At 38.3% G+C, this 18,811-nt stretch overlaps 1 protein-coding gene across 11 annotated transcripts in view; it reads right to left on the bottom strand.

Moving 5' to 3' along the window:
- Nucleotides 1–18,811, bottom strand: part of TENM3 (teneurin transmembrane protein 3) — a 403,572-nt gene that overhangs the window by 344,784 nt on the left and 39,977 nt on the right. The window lies entirely within an intron of this gene.

Genomic DNA, 18,811 nt, shown 5'->3' with positions numbered 1-18,811 from the left:
GACAAGCGTACTCTGCACTGGGTTAAGAATTGGCTCAAGGGCCGGGCCCAGAGAGTGGTGCTGAATGGGGCTGCTTCCAGTTGGCGGCCGGTCACCAGCGGTGTCCCCCAGGGATCAGTACTGGGCCCAGTCCTGTTCAATATCTTCATTGATGACTTGGATGAGGGAATTGAGTCCATCATCAGCAAGTTTGCTGATGACACCAAGCTGGGGAGAAATGTTGATCAGCTGGAAGGCAGGAGGATTCTGCAGAGGGACCTGGACAGACTGGAGAGATGGGCTGACTCCAATGGGATGAGCTTCAACAAGGCCAAGTGCCGGGTCCTGCATTTTGGCCAGAACAACCCCATGCAGCGCTACAGACTCGGGACAGAGTGGTTGGAGAGCAGCCAGGCAGAAAGGGACCTGGGAGTCTGGACTGACAGGAAGCTGAACATGAGCCAGCAGTGTGCCCAGGTGGCCAAGAAGGCCAATGGCATCCTGGCATGTATCAGAAACAGCGTCACCAGCAGGTCCAAGGAGGTGATTCTGCCCCTGTACTCAGCCCTGGTAAGGCCACACCTTGAGTACTGTGTTCAGTTCTGGGCCCCTCAGTTCAAGAAGGATATTGAGGTCCTCGAACAGGTCCAAAGGAGGGCAACCAAGCTGGTGAAGGGACTCGAGCACAGATCCTATGAGGAGAGGCTGAGGGAGCTGGGGCTGTTCAGCCTGAAGAAGAGAAGGCTCAGGGGAGACCTCATTGCTCTCTACAACTACCTGAAAGGAGGATGGAGCCAGGTGGGGGTTGGTCTCTTTTCCCAGGCAACTCTCAGTAAGACAAGAGGGCATGGTCTTAAATTGTGCCGGGGGAAGTTCAGATTGGATATTACAAAGAATTTTTTCACGGAAAGGGTGATCAGACATTGGAACGGGCTGCCTGGGGAGGTGGTGGACTCTTTGTCCCTGGAGACATTTAAAAAGCGACTCGATATGGCACTCAGTGCCATAGTCTAGTGACTGTGGCGGTAGTTGTTCAAGGGTTGGACTCGATGATCTCTGAGGTCCCTTCCAACCCAGCCTATTCTATGATTCTATGATTCAAGATAAAATCTGCTTTTAGAAAGTGAATTGAGCAAAAAAAATTAGGAACAAGACAAACCAGACAAGCAGATTAATACTGAGTCAGAACTTGCACTGATCCGGCATTTCGATCCGGTACTAGAGTACTAGATACTGTAAAACCAGAGCATATTTTGAAGACAAGAGAATGGAGGTATCCAACTGGCAAGAAAGGAAGCAGGACACAGCATGCAGAGCCCAGACACTATGCAGGACTGGAGCTGGGGAGAAGCTACAGCAGCAAAGAGGAGGACAAGCCACCAACCACAGAGAAGACAGCAAGGAGGTGGGGCTGAGATGGACTAAAAGCAACTAGAACTCCACTTTCTCCCTCCCACACTGCCCAGTGAATCTCCAATAAATTTATGACTTTTTATACACAAGAAGGAAAACAATGGCATTGCCACTTGGCAATGTGTATCTGCAATAAATAAAGTACTATTTTCTAACAAAGAAAAGGCAGCATAACCAGAAAGTAAATTATAGCTATTAATTCCCTAAATTTCTGATGTTATCCATTATATATCTTCGTAATTCTATTATGGCTTCGAGTTCATGACAGTCAGATATTGTTAGAATAGCACACTACTTTTAAATGACAGCTCTCTCACTTGAGATATCAATTAGGAGAGGAAAAGTTAATAAGCAAGTAGAGTTCAATTTATTTCTCTCGCAGTCAACATTTTAACTCCCTAAAACAAATAAACATACAAAATTTTGACTTTGTAACAAATTACTATGGAGCATTTTAACAAACCATAACAAATGACTTTGCAACACAAAAATAATGTGTCTTTGCTAGATTTAGATGAGTAAATAAGAAAGATGAATATGAAAAAGAAGAGCCTTGAATGCAAAATCAGCATACCTATTCAAAATTTCAGGAAATACCTGATGGTGATATCAACATGGTGCATAAATTGAGGATTTTTTTGCAGTTCTAATGCTGCAATAGTTAAGTAGTTAAAATGCTAATAATCCTATACTATCAGGAAAAACATTCTGCAATTCAACATTTGAAATTAAATTATGTATTTAGTAAAAGATTAGGTAACATCGTAATTATTGTGACTACCTAAAGTTAAACTTTTCATATAGCTAGATTTTAAAATCATGAACTTTTTTTTTTTTGTAATCCACACTCCTCTTTTTTACCCTGGACTCACATAGCTGGTTGGAGGCCTTCACATACTAGATTTATCTTAACACTATGTATTCCTAAGGCAAAAACTACCATCTTTGTCTCTCTGCAATATACAGCACAATAGAGCTCCTTCCTATTGCCTATTGGCAAATAAACATGCTAAGTAGAAATGCTGAAGCATTAAGGTCAAGTATGTAATCGAAGCTCACTGGGGAACATAATGGTGGAATTAAGATAACAGATACACTATGACACTAGGTCAGTGCAACAAGTTCTCTAGAAACCTTTAAAATATATTTCATTAACATTTTTATTATTCCTTATACAAAACTCAGTCTCAAAGAATAAATACATACTTACCTGATAGAAAAATATAATAACAAAAAAATAAAAATAAAATTCAATAGGAGACTAGCATCTGTATTATTAAAATTACTTATAGCCCTTCAGGTATTAGAAACGTGTCTCCAGGGATTCTCCTGCTTACTTAAGTTCAAATGCTTACTTTCTACCTAATTCAATACGTACTAATAGGATCTTAACCCTTGTCTCTTGACAAGAGTTTCTTACTGAACTCAGAATAGGAGCTGTGCTCTCATTTTCCAAGGTTGGGTCCATGCTTGGCAATTCATTTCAAGTGCTTTGATGTCAAATGGCTTTTAATAGGATCAGAGACTGACATAAAAATATAAATGTACTAGGTACATAACTGTTATTTGCTTTGTCTCCTTGCAATGATGATCCAGTGACCTACCAAGTTAACCTCAGGTGAACAGAAGTGCTGTAATATTCCTTTAAATCAGAATGCATTCCAACTTCTAGGTTTATATTCTAAAGAAATATCATCTTTCCAAGCAGACCTGAATTTCTGATTGTAGTATAAGCAAGTATTAAAGTATGTTAAAAAAAAAAAAAAAGTCTTAGAATGATACACTACAAACTCCTTCCTGTGGCTTCATAAAGAGAGTAATTCATCACTGGACCAGAGGTGGCTGTGAAATCACAGAAAGCTGGGGACCTCGAGAGATCATCAAGTCCAACCCTTCTGCCAGAGCAGGATCAAAGAGGAATTTGTCCAGGAGGATTTTGAACGTCTCCAGAGAAGGAGACTACACAACCTCCCTGGGCAGCCTTTTCCAGTTGTCTATCACCCTCACCGTGAAGAAGCTTTCCCTTATATTTATGCAGAACCTTGTATGCTCCAGTTTGCACCCATTGCCCCTTGTCTTATCATTAGTCATCACTGAGAAGAGCCTGGCTCCATCCTGACACTCACCCTTTAAACATTTATAAACATTAATGAGGTCACCCCTCATTCTCCTCTTCTCCAAGCTGAAGAGCCCCAGCTTCCTCAGCCTTTCCTGATAAGGGAGATGTTCCACTCCCTTCATCATCTTGGTTGCTCTGCACTGGAATCTCTCAAGCAGTCTCTCTCCCTGTCCTTGTGGAACTGAGGGGCCCAGAACTGGACACAATATTCCAGATGCAGTTTCACCTGGGAATCTGGAGTAGAGGGGCAGGAAAACCTCCCATCGACCTACAACCACCCTTCTTCTAATGCACCCGAGAATGCCTCTGGCCTTCTTGGCCACAAGGGCACATTGCTGGCTCATGGTCATCTTTCTGCTCACAAGGACCCCCAGGTCTCTTTCCTCTAAGCTGCTCTCTAGCAGGACAGTCCCCAACCTTTACTGGTACATGGAGCGGCAAGACTCTACAATTGCCCTTACTGTATTTCATTACATTTCACCCAAGATTTGGAGCCCAATTCTCCAGCCTGTCTATGTCTTGCTGAATGGCAGCACAGCCCTCTGGCTTTTGAACTCCTCACAGTTTTGTATCATCAGCAGTTTCCATCCTTGTAGATTTTCTGAGCATGATTTAACATCACCCTGAGACACCTGATTTCACTTTGAAAGTAACCCTGCTTTGAGTAAGACGCTGGACTAGATGATCTTAAGAATACCCTTACAACCAAAATTATTCCCTGGTCTACCTTAAAGAACACCTTAGAGAACCCCTTAGCAAGACATTAATGAGAGCTGTTAGAACTTGAAAATACTTGTTCAGTATCTGAATAATGAGCTTCCCCCAACTCAAAAAGAGTTGGTAGAATACCATGAAAAGGTGATTTATGGTCAAAAGTCAGTTGGAATGGAGATGCACTATTTTGGCAGAGATAGTAAAGAAAGGACTGCAGCTCCCAGGAGCTTAAGGATCTGTTTGAAGAAGCTTTAGCACAGTCCTTAGCCTCACTGACAAGCATTCTCATCCCTCCCATAAATTAGGCTTTGCAGTGGAGATGATTAAGCCTCCCAGTAAGAGTCTGACCTCATGAAACCCTGTCCACTGTGTGTGCGATGCTTCTCTGGGCTGCAAAATTTGAAGGAATTCTAAATTAACAGGAATACCTCCAGGAAAATTATTGAAAATTATGGCACCAAAACACACAGTGATTCCAAAACTTGTTTTTTAACTTCAGATAAATTTGAAGCAAACACATGCACATGAAAACAAAGCAGTGTAAGAGCACACTCATTTCCCCGTCTCAGTTTCCTCACCAGTGAGGCCAAACTGCTCAAGCCAGAATCACTCTGCATATCCAAATTGTTAACATAGTTTGTGCTCTCGGTGGGGGAATTTCTCAGCTCCCTTAAAACTAGATTGCACAGATTACTCCTTTCCCCAGGGTGTTCCCAAAACGCTTGGGGAAATACTGCTCCCAGTATAACTTTCAGTTCTCTTTGTACAATGATACATAGATCACACTCACAAATGTCTTCAAAAACACCTAACATATGACTCACTGCTTCTGAGATCAGATGTGAAACATCAGTTTGCCTATGCAGTAGCTATTCCTTTGCCAGGGATGCTCCCTATAAAAATAAAGTCAAACATTAACATTGTTATTAGGCCTGTGCCAGTTGACAGTTCTGCACATCACCACCTGTGGGTTTTGTTTCCCCATGGTGTTTTCAGCCCAACATTTGTATAACTTCCACAGCCTGGTATCAAAGAGAATCAATACAAGGAAAACACCAGATTACCTGACACACCACAGCATCCTTTCAGACACACACTGATGAGAATCCCAAGCACACCAGAGACTAATGAAGCTAGTAAAATTTTGTAGCAATTTAAATCAATCCCAGTCACTACTTCTGTTATCCTCCCTTGTTGCCCTGTCCATTCTTTCCTTTCCTCTGACATTTTAATGATTGTAAGGTGTACTGTTTCAGAAAACGGTCACAATACCAGAGAAATAAGAGAAGCTTAAGGCTAATATTTGCTCTGAGCAGCTTTCTGAACCAGTCTTGCACGGTTTTATAAAAGCAGCAGCAACAATACAAAAGAATAGTGCACCCCTGCTTACTTTTTCTTAAACAGCAACAGAATACCAATCTCACAAATGTGAGACTGAAAAAAGAGCCAAATATTTCTTGCTATTTTCAATAAATAGTCTTAGAAGTATTCAGCACACCTATATAGGCATTCCCTTCCTGAAATACAAAATCATTGGATGTACTATGCCTTCCCAATTTTTTTTTCTATACGTATTTATTCACTATGTGAATGCCATTTCTTTTCTGGCTGTATTTCAAGGCAGCTGCTCTTCACAAGCTGAAATCAAAGCTTTTTAACCCCTCTGGTTTACCCTGGCATCTGGAGGTTAGGAAAAAAAAAAAAACATAAATTTATTTTATCTAGTAGACAGAGTGCCGGTCACGCTTTAAACATCACCCCCTAAGGGCACAGGAGCAGGCAATCCCAAAATGTTGGAAGTCAAGCAGATGAGGAAGAGACCAGCTTGGCTGAACACAGATCTGCTCCTAAAAATCAGGCAAAAGGAAGATGTATGCCCAGTAGAAGCCAGGTCAGGTGACATGGGAAGAATACAGAGATGCTGCTGCTAACTACTGTAGGGAAAAAATTCAAGCAGTCAAAGCTCAGCTGGAGCTGAAATTGTCCACAACTGTAGGGGAAAAGAGTTTTTTCAAACACATTAACAGCAAAAGGCACTGTAGAAACAATATTGGTCTTTGAAAGAATAAGGAGTCACCTCACCAACAGGGATATAGACAAAGCAGAGGTATTTAATGCACTTTTTGCTTCTGTCTTCAGCACTGATGATGGATCAAGGGGGGCTCAATACCCAGAACTGGAGGACTATGACTGCAACAAGGATCAACCCTTAGCTGACCCTGAACTTGCACAGGATCTGCTGCTACAGTTAGATCCCTACAAGTCCACGGGGCCTGATAGGATTTAAAGAATCCTCAAAGAGCTGGTTCACTGCTAGGCCTCTCTTGATTATTTTTGGGAGGCCCTGGCAATCTGGAGAGATCCCAGTCGACCAGAAGCTGGCTAATGTTATTCCAATATTCAAGAAGCACAAGATGGAGGACCCTGGAAACTACAGGCCAGTCAGTGAAACTTCAGTGCCTGGTAAAATTATGGAAAAGATTATTCTGAGAGGTACTAAAAATACCTGGAATAAAACACAGCAATTGGTGACAGCCAGCACGGCTTCATGGGGGAAAGTCCTACTTGTCAAAGTTAATTTCATTTTATGACAAGGTAACCCACCCAGCTGATCAGCAGTGGGAAGCACTCTGTATTGCTATTACCAGGCACATCTCTGCATGTTGCTGCATGCCACTTCCAAAATGCTACACACCATTTCTTCCTTAAATACAAACTGATACTGCTTGAACGGAAAAAACCTGGGATGTCCTAAACCCAGCTTTTTTAGATTTCAGTGGTTGTTTGATGGGGTTTTTTGTTGTTGGTTGGTTAGTCTGGGGGTTTTTGGTTGGTTGGTTTGGTTTTTGTTTGGGTTTTTGGTTTTAGTTTTGTTTTCCCTCTGTACTATCAAGGTTTACTTTCAATGTGATTTGCAAGCCATAAAGACACTGGTTTGTATAGCAGACAGACCAGGTCAGGTTTAGCAACTGCAGTTTGAAGCAGTACCTGCTGCTTGGCCTCTGCCTGTTGTACTTGAGGAGAATCGGCCACTGCAGCCACGGAAGCGAATGTACCACAACAAAGCTACAAAGTCAGAATTTCATAAACTCTCCAATATACCACTGAATGAAAATCATTCCAGACAGTGAGACAGTACACCACATCTGTAATATTACACAAAAAGGCCTCTGAATTTTTTTCCCCAAATGGAAATATTACCCTTCATCACCTTGTTTAGCCAATTTAAAACCGATAGTTTCGGAGTCTCAGAAGAGCAATGTGAACTAGATTTAATTTCTTTGAGGTAATAGTGATATCAGCTTCAACATGAATAAATCATAGATAAAAATAATTTTGGATACTTTCATTAATATTAAAAACAAGATTCAGAGATCAAAACGAGAAGATATGTGAATACACTTGGTTAAAACACAATTTACAGAGAAAGCACTTAGGTGCACTAGCTATGCATGTTGCAGATAGAGTCTAAACAAATAAACCAGTAACGATGATGGAAAAATGCTATTTGTAAACATAAGGTCCTAGAATTTTAGATGGATATACATATAATAAATTTTAAAAAAACCCTACGTTTTTAAAACTTACCTAAGGAACCCAAAGTAAAACAGGAAAGGTAGAATGTTTTTTCAGGTATTTTTAAAGATTTTGTTCTAACACTCCAGCACTCCATAAATTAAAATAATAGACACAATCCCTCTTTATAGGTCTGCTATACTTGCATTGTCATGTGCTCATTCTAAAATTAACATAAGTGTGCACATGACAACGTATGTAAGTCTGGTTACATTTTCCAGTGGTATGAGTCCTTCATGGTCACCAAGAAAGCAACGATTTTTTTTTTGTGTGATAAAGCCAATGTATGAGTCTTACAAAAGATGGATGCCCCCTTTTTTTTTTCCTCAAAGGGGAGTTTCACTGTTACGATGCCTGGCAAAATAATCATGCCATCAAAAGCCTTTACTGACTGAGCTAGAACTCAAGATATGTCAGTAAAGCTGCTCACAAGGATTACTGAAAATATTTATGCTCCCGGCAAAAATGGCTTTAGGAGATGATGACAGTTCTTCAGATAACCTTCTCTGAAATTATACTAAGAAAAAAAAAATACTAAGAAAAATTATTCACCTGTTCATGACATACTGAAATTTGAACTTTATGTAAAAGTATACATTGTACACTGGAATTAAAAATTGACAAATTACAGACATACATCTGGGGAAGTATGTAGCAAGCAGTATAAGCAACAGCAGTACTTATTTTAAATGAACTGCACATTTAAGTCCTGAAACCTAACAGTTAAAACCAGCCAAAAATACCATGCATTATTTCTTCTATGATATAGTTAGTTATAATGGCAAATTTTACCACACACAGTGTTTTTGTGTACTAGGAATAGTATTTCCAAGGAATGCTCACATACAGATTAGAGTTCCACCTACTGCACCTGAACGCTCACAGATTAAGAAAATGCGTGCAATGGCGTTAACAAACAAATAAGAAAACAGCTCAGCTGTTACTTACAATGAAACATAAAATATACTCCCTAATTTACAAGCATAAAAAGACTCAGTTACAAGTGAAAACAGCACATATGACTAAGCAGAGTGCTAAAAAGCTCCTTTGTATCTATTATCAACAGTAATATTCAACTATTTAGCACTAAAGAATAATAACATTAAACTCTCCCTTGGCAGTGATTATTTCCACTGTTGATAGGTCAGTAACTGAGACTTCAGAAGTTAACCTCTGACTAAAAGACATCAAGTCCTTTTAGGTCATGAGGTTCTACATGAGGTCTCTCAGAAGTCAAGCATAAAAATCCTAAAATAACAAGCATACACATAGGTTTCTCTTAATTTGCCCTGTTGGATTCCTATAATAAGTGCTTAACAACTCCATCCCCAAAGCAACTTTGCAGTCATCAACAAGATCATTTACCACATGATTTAACAAACATATTTCCAAGACTTTCATTTACATGTGCTACATGGAATTGGAACAGGAAATAATATAAGGCAATTTATGGGAAAGACTGTTCTCGCCTTCAGATTTCTTTTCATATCAGATCTAAGAGGAGAAAGAAGTTGGATTTCCAGGAGGCATACAGATGTGGAAATGCTACAGGACCAGTCTCCCCATTTACTATGTTATGCAGAATCACTCAAGGCCTGTTCCTTTCTCTTTTCCATCTCAGAATTTGGCTTTGGAGGAAGATGATTTTAAAAATTATTCAAAATGTAACACCATTGACATAAACCAATGCTGAACTTCACACTGTTTATTGACAATGAAATATTCAGCCATCTTTCACAAAATATGACATTAGGTTTCCTTTACCCAGAACTAAACTCCATAACTGGGAATTTGAGGGCCACGCAGACTGAGTACACGCTGAGTAACAGCTCAGCTTCCCACCACCAGTCAGGCACTCCAAACAGCATGAAGCACAAAGAGAAGGCAGTATGCTGCTTGAAAACACAGGTACCCAGAAGATAGAAGAGACTACAACAGTGGATGGAAAACAACCTTTTCCACAAAATTATACGAGGGGAAGAACCAGCCTGCGGAGCAAAAGGTGAGAACAGAAGCACAAGGGAGAAGGATTTCCACAACAGCAAAGTACTTTGGGCCCAGGAAGCTGGGAGAGGTGGGGTAAGGTATTTAAGCTCTGGTTTTTGTTTTCTCTCTGTCCTGTTTTGCTTTCATTAAAGATAAATTAAATTGATATTTTTCCCAAAGTTGAGTCTGTTTTGCCTATGACTGTAACTGGTGAGTGAAGCCCTCCTAGTCCTTGTCTTGACCCACAAGGCTTTAGGTAGATTTGTTCTGAAATGGGGGGGGGAGTGAGCATCCACATGGTGCTTTGTTACCAACTGGGCCTAAGCCACGACAGCCCTCCTGGGCAGGTAACCAGCTGCCAGGAGTTACTTCACAAAAATGGAGTTCTCCAAACAGTGACAAACCCGCATGGAGTAGTTTCTGCTCCAGAGGATGGTTATTGATTATTATTGTTTCAAGGAGAACTCATCAGAAGTACTTAAAGCTCCAAACTGATCTAAGGGATCCAATGTGGAAGCAATTTAGATTGGACTGGTATCATCTCCCTCTCTCCCCTCCAAAACTCACACAGACCTTAAATCCTAACTCATATTTTTAGGCATAAACAGAATAAACTGACTTCTCCATATTGATTTGAAGTCTTTTGGTACATCGCATTCCACCAGTTCTCAAAGACCACTCCTTAAAGTTCTGACATATTCATGACTAGGAGGAGAAAAAAACAAGCAAAACAAACAAAAAAATCCCAAACAATTATGACTTCTGTTTTCCCCTCTTAAAAAATAAAATTAAAAGAAAAAAAAAAAAAAAAAAAAAAGAAAAAAGAGAGCAGGAGGTAGGAAGTTACACCTTAACATCAATTAACATCATAGTTTCCAGGGAAATAGAGATGTATATAGTTCAGGACATGCTTCAATTCTCCACAGCTATTTGGAAACAAAACTACCTCAGTGAAGTGTTTGCCAAATACTGGAGTAAAGAGGACAGTATGTAACCCAAGGAGAGTGAGCAACAAAGTAAAGCTTTGATATCCACTCTTCTGTACAAGATACCTACATCCATCAACTTTCTAATCCCAAAACAGAGAATCTCTTCAGATAACATAAGCACCGTGTGCATTCTGCATCTGCATTTTCCCATTTGATGGTCCTACACCTGCTGGCATGCAAAACCATTCAAACAGAATACTTATTTTTCCAGAAACTTTCCTGCTACCTCAATAAAATAACATCAACCCGCTTAGAGAAATTTTTACACCTTTTATCTGTTTCAATCTCTTTAAAATGCAACTAATCAAATTACAAAGATTAACTACTGAATACAAAAGTGTAAACTAACTTTTTTTTTTTTTTTCAAAAGTATTTTCCCATCTCCTTCTGATATTCATTACTAATCTATTACACACAAAGATGTCACTGCAAAAATTTATTATTCCGGGTACAAATTTCATTGGCTTTGATGACTGATAGATCAGAAAATGAACAACATTTTGTTCACCCATCAGTTTCTTGCAAAGTGCATTTGCCCATTTAAGCACTTCAGTGTTATGTATATTGACTAGTGTGTTTCTTAGCAGTTTCTGCTTTGCCCTGGCCCTCCTCCCCCTCAAGCTCCAAGGTATGACACCAAGAAACCCTAACGCTCCTCAAGTTAGGAAGCAATGCTGACAGCAGCAGCATCAAAGTGCAACATGCACACGCACACACAAAGTAATAAATCAAATTTTAATTTTTCCCCAAGATTCTACTAGAAAAAAAAAAGAAAAAAAAAAACCTGAAAATTCATCCAGAGGCACACCAAGTTAAACAGAAAAAACTTGTTTTTAAACGGAGTAAATGTTACAAAGTACAGCCAGCAGAAATAGGGTAGGATAAGCTGGATGCCATTTGCCTGCTTTTAAGTGGTCATGTACATCAGAGTCTCTGCACCTCTCATTCAGAGCTCCTTTTCAAACATGAAGATCACTTTTGTAATTTACATCATTTTAATGACCCAGTTTAACTCAAATTTTGATGACCGTAAGAATTACACTTTCTAATTACCGCTTATTCATGATTTGAGAGGTAGTAGTATGGACACTCACTCTAATTTTTCCAACCATACAAATGAATACTATTTAAAAGTCTAGTTTACTTTTGGCAGAATTCCTAGGTAGGAAAAACATGTTGCATTTTATTTTTTGATTAGAGACTTCTAGTACAAGAATTACTGCTCAATCCAATTATTCTCTGCTGAGAAGAATTAAAATTTTAAAAAGTGTCTCTGTTAGAAAATTTAGTTGTTGATGATTTAATAACACATCTTCAATGTATACAATGCCCTAAAGCAAAACATGTAGAGAAAATAAATCCACCAAAAAAACCCAACAACATAATATTAACTTGCTGTTGAAAACGTACACAAAAGGAGTTGCTATCTCAAAGCCATTCCGTTTAGTTCCAGTTAAGACAACAGGAACGTAGTTGTCTTGGACCATGCCCACCAAAGCTTCTAAAAATACCTTTGGAAATACTCTTTTAGACCAGATTTTCAAGATAGAAAAAGAAGCAAGTGCCAGAAATTTTTCTTCAGCTATTCCTAATTTTTAGAATAGAGGCAGAGATATTGTGCAGTAATGGAGTATGAACATGAAATGAGCAACTAGGTTGAAATACACATCAGAGGGGAATGAGACAAGTGGGCAGAATGACTGTCAAATCATTGTGTGAATTAACTGGCCAGGAGCAGAGACAGATCCCAGAAAAAGCCCTGCCACAGTCATGAGAAAGCTTCAGCTAATAAGCATCCATAATTATTTTTCTTACCTTAGACTATTCCATCTTAGTCTAAACCATCAAGATTTTGGGGTTGTTTTACAAAACTGGTAGATGATATACTCGATGGTACCCGAAAAGCAGCACTCTGTAATCTCAAGTGTCTTCCCCCATACAATTTCAAATACACTAAAATGTTTATTTCAGTATTGAAGTGGCCCCAAATAAAAGCTTGGTGACCTCGGGAGGTAGATGACCTCAGGAGGTTTCTTCTTTCCAAAGGAACACACAGAACACAAAGTGCCAAGTTTCATACATGACACAGCTACATGGAACAGCCTCTATAAAGCAGATGTCATTGCTAAGCTTTATGAGGACAATTATCCACCTATTTGCATATCTCATCTTTTACCTTCTACAGAAAATAAGAGATTAAGGAATTTGGGGTCCCAGATTTGGAACAAGAAGGCATTAGTCCTTAAAGAAAAAGTATTTCTGAAAGCAGGTCAACCCTGGAAAAGATAAATGCTGAAATGTCAAGATACACACACCTCCTTCCCTACACTGCAGCAAAGCAGAAACAAAGCTCCTGGGACCATCTTCAACAGGAGACAGCTAGGGCTATCACAGAGACATCTGCAGAGCTCTTAACAAAGAAGCTGCTGTAAATCAAACACTCCTGGATGCAAACGAAGCATTAAGTCAGATGACTTATGGAAAAGTTCTAAATTTATCATGGGAAGGTAACAGCAGCTTAATTAAGGCTGTTACAAACTTCCACTATGATTATTTCCACTCAGCCCTCCAGTTCTCACCTCAGACATCTGATTTCACTTAGCAACTAATGCACATTAGAGACAGAGTTCAATACTTGTGGGAAAGTTATGTACAAATACAGGTTATATTTTTTATCTTTTTTTTTTTTTTAATCTCAATGGCTTGCTTCTTCAAGTAGACTTACACTAAAAAAAAAAAATTAATTAAAGCATACTGGGTTTGACAATTTCAGTAACTGGTGCTTCCAGTGACCTAAAAAAGAACATTCAATTGCAGAAAGCATTCTCTGTTAGATGCACAAGTTTGTTTTACTAGTTTAACTTCAAAGATCTCAATACCAAGAAGCAAGCATTGTATTCATCAATATCTTGCCTATTATGAAGATACAAGTGGTCACAAAGATTACTGTTATGATCCTCCTGAACTGACAGCTATTGAAGATCTGACTTTTGTCTCCTGATAACTGAAGTGTGTGTGTGTCAACGCTGACATTGCACAAACAATTATGAACCTGCTTCATTTAGTTGAGGTTAATTTTATCCTTCTTGAAGTTGGCCTTTTTTTCCCTACCTTTTCTGCTCCATCCTTCTTGCCAAGAAATCAGATGTTTTCAAAAATGTATTAGAAATTACTAAAAACTTAGACGATCCTTAGAAATGTCCAAACTACCCAACTACAAAAAAAGGCAACTTAAAAATTATTGATATTTCTTTCTTCTATATTTCCTTCCCTTTGTGAAACACACAAACTTGGCACCTCTAAAGTAGTGCGGCAGACTGCACAAGACAGCAGGGAAGTACTAGAAACCTTTAAGAAATTTTCATTACTTGAAAACTAGACTAAAGGTGACACTGAAAACAAGAAGTCAATGGGGGATATGACCCATTCTATCATAGTCCTGCTGTCAGCAGATTCTCTCTATGACCAAAGGAAACCAAGATGATGTATCATTGCAAATAGCAAGCAGTAGCTGACAAATACTTTCCACATTCCTTACAAAAAGCAAGCCCCAGTCCTTCAAGTTGATCTATGAAAGGCAACAACGCTTTAGACAAGTGTACAGGCTCTTCTGCACTGAAAAATTAACATGCACTAAGTCACATCATAGTCTTTCATTTCTTCCAGATAATGTTTTTACTGGTATTCTTTTAACAGTTTAAAGTTTCCAAAATAACATGGGTGTTTGTCTGGGAACATCATTAGCTCTATCAATTGCCACTGTTTTTACAATGTAATAGGTAAAACTAGACACAGGAAAAAGCAAGGCAAAAGTAATAAGTAGGAAAGGAAAAGAGCAGCTTTTAGAACAAAACCAAACCGAGGTACTTTTTAAAAAGAGGCTACAGCCACCAAGTGATGATTGCATATTTGCTCATCACATCATTTAACCATGCCTAAAGGAAACAATTTGCCACTGTCCAACAACACTGAGCAGTCAGTGATAACATCCATATATAGACAAACACTTTCATCTATAAAAGACTGTATAAAAGTCCTTCATAATTGGCCTTCTTTTTAATACAGAAATGTTCTAACAAATTCTTTTTTTTTTCAGAAGGTTATTTATTACTACTCAGTAAGGAGAAAGCAGTAACATGTCTTTGCGAAGTGAAAATATCACCATATTTGTCAAAGATGCAAACTTCCCAAAACATTCCTCTTCTATCATCTGCCACACCAGAAAACCCAGTGAGCCAATCAATCTAGGTTAATGTGGTCTTGCCAACAGATGGCAGGAAAGGGAAACAGCAGTGGTATACAGGAAATTGTGAGAGATAGGAATACACTGAAAGGCCAGAACAAGATAGCTGTCCTTGCTGTTCTTGGTACTTTCAGAACATCTAGCTCATTACACCTGTATATCACAATCTTTATGTAGAAAGCCTCACAAAATTAACCTCAAAATCAGAAGACAGAGAATTTCTGTAACAGAGAATTTCTTCCAGCTCCTGTTAGTACCTAATATATACAGCTCTGCATTGAAGATACAGTTTAAAAGCTTCACTGTGGTGCCTCAATGTACTCACAGCTGTATAAAAAAGTGTCTACATTGCCTGCTCCCTGTCCCACCCTGGTCCAAACAAAGCAAAAACCCAGGGCCTCACATATGCAGAACTACACAGTAAGACAAGTGCTTTGGGTTGTAGCCACACCCAGAGAAGCCAAAGATTCCTACACAGACTTGTCATCTACAGCCTAAGTATGCATAAGTCTGCAGTTATATGTACACAATGTGTACTGGGTTTTTGTTTTGGTTTGTTTTTTTTCCTTTAAAAAATTAGTAACAAGATGCATTCTTGGGAACATAAAACTTTTATCATAGTTTTCCCAGGCTCAGAGGGGAACTAAATATGATGGTTTATGCTGTACTACTTTTTGCAGCCAAAACGGGGATGGATTTAAACAACTTGCTCTTTCCTGATCTCAGTCTGTTTTAAGGACTGGAGTGGACATGTTAAGAATGGGTTTCTGGAAGTTACAAAATACACAGAATTTCTACAACTCTGACTGTAGTCACTTTTCTTTTTCTGTATTTTGAGATATAGATGAAAACTTAGTATGTATTTGGAATTTTTCAGAACTTTTATAGGACCATATAAACAAAAATCATCCTGAAAAGGCAGGTCTCAGCAAGATATTTAGCCAGGCTGAGACATCCTGATTGAAATTCTGAGGAGAAAATATGTTCTGTCTTACACAGTTCAGACCTAATTTTAAAAGTCCAAATTTTTTTCAATACACAAAATTTTCATTATGTATTTCAGAGTTTTTTAAAAATAAAAAAATCTGATACAGAATGTATAAATAATTGATGTGCTCAATTTAACAGCCAAAATTAAATCATTCAGTTTGGCTATCATTCAGTTCTGCTTGAGAACAAGGTCAAAAAGCAAGCAGGATCAGGAGTATGGTTTGATTTCCTTACACTAACAACTATCATAAATTATTTACTGAACTTCAAAAGCTTTGAAACTGATGATGGGAAAAATGAGATATTTGTTTACCATCAATTATTGATTACAGATGGTACAGTATAAGAGATGCACAAAATAATAAAAATGTATTATATTCATTTCATTAAAAATTACTTTTCATCCTATCCATTCAGAGATTATGAATGAACTATTTGGTAACTTTTCAATAATAAGAGATGCCAAAATCCTGACGTATATTGAGGGGAAAAACCACCACCCATATTTTGCAGTAAGAAACTTTTATCTGTATATGCAAAGCATTACTCAAGACTACACAAAATGAAGCCTTTAATCAAAATAAACTACTTACATAAGCCAGCTCAGGTAATAAAACATTTAGAGCCCACAATGTGAGTGATAGCTGAACTAAATTCATATCCAAACTAGTCAGATAGAAGAATTAATGTCGGTCCTCCTAACTAAAGCAGGATATCAAACCAGCCAAGCAGTTACAGATCCCAAATTTCTTCTTAGTAAAAAAGTCTGGGATGCACAACTGCATGCCAGCTATCTATTGTTTTTAATGTGCCCCAGGTCAAATGTGGTAAACTTCACACTTCTAACCAGTGCTTCTTGTAATAGATTGGATGAAACACGTTTACAAAAGAATCAATAAATGTAAAGACTGCAAAGAATTAGAAAGGCTTGCAGGCTTGTACCTATTGTCTGGGGGAATTAGATGTCACTTTGAGTATTATAACTCCAACAAAAGGTTCCTAACTTTAATTTACGAGAACACATAATGGTGATGTAGAAGCTGGGAAACACTAGGTAGTCTGAACAACATTACTTAACAAACAGCTTAATGAATGCTACAAGCATTATTATAGCCCTGGCATACTTTATCTGCTCATTCATTTTTACTCTGCAATCTTATAATGAAAGTACATTTCTTTGTGAGGCTGATCCACTCAAACTCTAAGTTTCAGAATAAGAAACACTACATGTTGAAATGAACTGCCATGCTAAAAGCTACAGGGATAACTCGTGGAACAGAGCTTTCTGGCTTGTGTCACACAGCATATATATTTGGATAGATTATGCACTTTCACAGGTTAGCTCCAATACATTCTAAAAATATATCTTAAGAAAATCATGCGGTTTTAAACTAATGTATAAAGCCAAATGTATAAAAGGAGACAAGTAAATAATTGTTGGCCACAGTGGAAAGAAAAACAAAACCCACAAGGCCATTCTTTAAAACTGGTAAGACTGACTGATACTGAAATATATAGCCTAACACATAACACATTAAAAGGAGTAATTTCCTTTCTGAGGATTTTTAATTCTTCGAGTAGTTCTTGTAAAAGAAAACATCCATACCCCTTCTTAATTAAGTATTTCAGTCATCTTATTTTTAGTCCTCTGTTCAATCTGACTTTAATTCAACTGTACAACCTAAAAAAAGCACAACTTCTAAGTCCCAATAAAATAGCTAAGACATAAGGTGTAGTTTTACACCATGCTGAGCTTTAGGTTTACTTTGATTGTCACAATACATTTCCTCACATTATCTCATTTATAAAGTAGAAGAAGAAGGAACAGTCACAAAGACACTATCCATAAGCTTTTCCAGATAAACCATATGGTTTAGTGTTCCAACAGACAAAATAAAATTTAAAACACACAATAGGATTGTTTAATGCCATATTCCACTGGGTAAAACTGGATGCAGATGGTTTGATTTCTCCATCCCAGGTTCCCTCTTCAAACCACAGGCTGTTCATGTGCAGCTGATAAGTACAGTATCTCTGAAACTCCCTTTACAACCCAGAGCATATATTGAAAAAACCACTGGAGTGCATTTTTTTTCTGAGGAAATGTGTAAAAAACCCAATTTCTGAAGTCAGAAATGTATTCTATCATACGGGTTTGAATAACAAATTACTGAGTTCTTGTTCTACTGTGATGGGAAAGCCTCACTTGGGACTTTTTGGTTCATGTGACAAGAAGTTGCTCTGACCGTAAAGAAAAATATATGCATATATCTGCATGGCAATGTCCTTGCTACTGAGTAGAAAGACTTTGTCAGTACTACTATGCCCCAACAGAAGTAACCAAACTCTGTTCCTATTTATGTATGAAATGATTGCATGTTCAGATACAAGACTGTTGGTATCAGATTGTTCCACTGTACTACAACATGACGTCAGTTGTTTTCTATCCAGCAACAACCTGTGTGGTTTAAACATTTGCATGGGCTTTAACTAGCATGAAGTATTGCTTCTCACTACACTACACTTACAGCAACAAATAAGCATATTTGACATTCCACTTTCTTCTCATTTAAATCTACTTTAACAACTTGATAGCCTTGTCACTTGGACAGCCAAGGTCATGATTTTTGAAGAAGTTTCACTGCAGGCAGATCCCAAAGGGCTATACAAGTCTCTTTGTCTGGTCACATCAAAAGAAAAGTCTTAAAAAGGGTTAATCATTGCTTAAAAGTAAAAAGGAAGTGCACTCCAGAACAGAAGCTGTTGTTTATGCTCCTTTGCGCTGTTCATTGTGGAAATCTG

The sequence above is a fragment of the Heliangelus exortis genome, chromosome 4 (assembly GCF_036169615.1).
Source record: "Heliangelus exortis chromosome 4, bHelExo1.hap1, whole genome shotgun sequence".
In the NCBI taxonomy this organism is placed as follows: domain Eukaryota; kingdom Metazoa; phylum Chordata; class Aves; order Apodiformes; family Trochilidae; genus Heliangelus; species Heliangelus exortis.
This window is presented reverse-complemented; position numbering and strand designations above follow the sequence as displayed.